This window comes from Capricornis sumatraensis, chromosome 4 (assembly GCF_032405125.1).
Source record: "Capricornis sumatraensis isolate serow.1 chromosome 4, serow.2, whole genome shotgun sequence".
Classification (NCBI taxonomy): domain Eukaryota; kingdom Metazoa; phylum Chordata; class Mammalia; order Artiodactyla; family Bovidae; genus Capricornis; species Capricornis sumatraensis.
This window is the reverse complement of record NC_091072.1, coordinates 142,354,742-142,358,264: the sequence shown is the minus strand read 5'-3', so window position 1 is coordinate 142,358,264 and position 3,523 is coordinate 142,354,742. Positions and strand designations below refer to the sequence as shown.

The 3,523-nt window shown below is 39.6% G+C and overlaps 1 non-coding gene across 1 annotated transcript; it reads right to left on the bottom strand.

Annotated features, from left to right (window-relative positions):
* Positions 1–3,222: 3,222 nt before the first annotated feature.
* TRNAW-CCA (transfer RNA tryptophan (anticodon CCA)) lies at positions 3,223–3,294 on the bottom strand. Its single transcript has one exon. It is a non-coding gene; the product is annotated as a tRNA-Trp (tRNA).
* Between the last annotated feature and the right edge of the window lie 229 nt (positions 3,295–3,523).

Genomic DNA, 3,523 nt, shown 5'->3' with positions numbered 1-3,523 from the left:
TCTCACAAGAGGATTAAGCAAGTAAGTAAACATTTGGGAAGTGGCAGAGCAGTTTCTCACTGTTGCAGAAAGGCGTTGCAAATGTGGAGAGAAGAAACTGTAGTATTGGACTGGAATTTGAAGATATCAGTTTAAAGTTGTGGCTGTTTAAGATAGATTACATGATAGACGATGGGCTTCCCAGGTGGCGCTGTGGTAAAGAACCTGCCTGCCAGTGCAGAAGACTTAAGAGACAAGAGTTCAATCCCTGGGATGGGAAGATCCACTGGAGATGGAAATGGCAACCCATTTCAGTCTTCTTACCTGGAGAATCCTGTGGACAGAGGAGCCTGGCCAGCTATGACTGAAGTGACTTAGCATGCACACATGTACATGATAGATGATAGATGGATAGATCCATAGATATGGAAATAGGTATGAACAAAAAAAGTGTGTTACATTTCCTAGTTGTGAGCACCAAAAGGGCTCAGAAGCAATGACAGCTGATTGCAGTAAAATCTCAGCATCAAAATCTCAGTTTCTGGTTTCTTGGAAAAATGTCTGATTCCAGGGCTAGGGCAGGAAAAAACAAGATAAGTCTGGAAATACAAAGGACACAGGAGCCCGCTATACGGGGCTTCCATTAGCCAGAGCTGGGATGATTTGAGCGCCAAAATAAATAATGACGCTGAATATAATCTATCAGGGGGGAAAAAATCAAAATTCATGAGTTCATAATTATATAACTACATAAATAAATAAATATTAGGGAAAAGAGAAAGCCTCTACCTTATAGCAGAATGCCAACCAATAAATATAGACGGAATGATGGAATTAGAAAATCATGACTTGGCAGCCATCCAAGTTATTAGTTATTAGTAATAACTAATAGTAACAATATTATTAGTTATTCAGTTCAGTTCAGTCGCTCAGTCGTGTCCGACTCTTTGTGACCCCATGAATTGCAGCACGCCAGGCCTCCCTGTGCATCACCAACTCCCGGAGTTCACTCAGACTCACGTCCATCAAGTCGGTGATGCCATCAGCCATCTCATCCTCTGTCGTCCCCTTCTCCTCCTGCCCCCAATCCCTCCCAGCATCAGAGTCTTTTCCAATGAGTCAACTCTTCGCATGAGGTGGCCAAAGTACTGGAGTTTCAGCTTTAGCATCATTCCTTCCAAAGAACACCCAGGGCTGATCTCCTTCAGAATGGACGGGTTGGATTTCCTTGCAATCCAAGGGACTCTCAAGAGTCTTCTCCAACACCACAATTCAAAAGCATCAATTCTTCAGTGCTCAACTTTCTTCACAGTCCAACTCTCACATCCATACATGACTACTGGAAAAACCATAGCGTTGACTAGACAGACCTTAGTTGGCAAAGTAATGTCTCTGCTTTAGAATATGCTATCTAGGTTGGTCATAACTTTCCTTCCAAGGAATAAGCATCTTTTAATTTCATGGCTGCTGTCACCATCTGCAGTGATTTTGGAGCCCCAAAAAATAAAGTCTGACACTGTTTCCACTGTTTCCCCATCTATTTCCCATGAAGTGATGGGACCAGATGCCATGATCTTCATTTCTGAATGTAATTAATGTAGAATCATCATTGGATGCTAAAACTTGCAGGGAACATTTGATAAGGATATGGACATAGTCTCAAGGCAGATCCCCAAATATTTATCTGATTATTTAAAAGTACAAAATACTTACTATTTAAGTTGAAAATGAACAAAGTTAGCCAGCTCCATCTTAAGTGATAAAATACAACATGACCAGGAACAGGATAAATTGACATTATCCTTAAAACACAGCATTACTTCCAGGAAATTCCTGCCAAAAATGCACGACCCAAATCTAGTAATGAGAAATATCAGATCAACACATGGTAAGGGATGTTCTACAAAGCAATTATCCTGCTCTTTAAAAATTGTCAAAGTTGTGAAAAACAAGGAAAGAATGAGGAAATGTTCCCGACTGAGGGAAACTAAAAACACTTGCTAAATACAACACATGATCCTGGGTTGGCTTCTGAAATTATAAATCACATTATTGAGATGATGTTGAAATTCGAATGAGGCCTATAGGTCAGATGGCAGTATTACAGCAAAATTCATTTCCTGGTCTCGATGGTTTCATTCTGGTTAAATAAGCGTCCTTGTTTTGAGGAAATACACACTGAAGTAATAAAGAGTGATGGGACATCATGTCTGCAACTGCTCTCAACTGGTTCAGGAACAAAACAACAGTACTATGCATAAGCATACAGATGGAACAATAAGACAAATGAGGTAAGGTGAAAACAATTGAAGAGTCTGGGATAAAAGGACATATGAAAGTTCTTGTGCTACTCTTGCAGTTGTTCTATAGACATGAACTTACTTTTAAACAAAAAAAAAGTTTAATGTGATAATATTCTAGAAAATGCAAACTCCTCTAAAGTGACAGAAAGCAGATCACTGGTTGTCTGAGTGGGGAGGGACCAAGGAAGGAACTAGGATTACACAGGGACACAAGGAAATTTTGGGGGGTAATTAATAGATATGTTCATTATCTTGACTGTGGTAATGACTTCCCTGGTGTATGTCAGAACTTACACTACACCGTTAAAAATCTACTAATAAGTAAAATAGAAGAAATTATTTTTTAAATTCCTGATCCCTGTCTAGGGAATCCAACCAACTTTTTCTGGTCATGTGCATCCATATTCCTGGAACACCCTATCCCAGGAAACTCCTCTATCTTATCCACTATTCTGTAAGCAAGAAGACAGTGGACTTCCATCTCCTCCATTGACTCTTCCTTTACCAAAATCTGCTGTCTTTCATTGATTCAGCAAATCTTATTGTTGAATATTTTGAAGTCGTGACTTTTTTTTTGAAGTATAGCTGGATTGCAATGTTATGTTAATTTCTGCTGTATAGTAAAGTGATTCAGTTATACATATATATTATATATATGTATATATACATTCCTTTTCGTATTTTCCCCTTATGGGCTTTTTTTCCTAGTTCACACACTCCCTAATCATTACATTTTTTTTTTTTATTTACTTGGCTGCATCGGGTATTAGTTGCTCTGCAGCATGTGGAATCTTAGATCCCCTAAGTAAGTAAGTAAAGTCACTCAGTCGTGTCCGACTCTTTGTGACCCCGTGGACTGCAGCCCACCCGGCTCCTCAGTCCATGGCATTCTCCAGGCAAGAATACTGGAGTGGGTTGCCATTTCCTTCTTCAGGGGATCTTCCCAACCCAGGGATCGAACCCGGGTCTCCCGCATTGGAGGCAGACGCTTTAACCTCTGAGCCACCAGGGACCAAGGATCAAACCCATGTGCCCTGCATTGAAAGGTGGATTCTTAACCACTGGACCACCAGGGAAGTCCCCTTATCACTGAATTTTAAAGTGTACTAACTTTTACCATTCATACAATGGAAGTATACAATCTTTTCTATTGCCATATTTATAGTAATTTAAAATATTCATTTTTATGTTTCTGGCTTATTTTTACATCAGAATTGAAGGTCAGATGTTTAAGTTTTCAG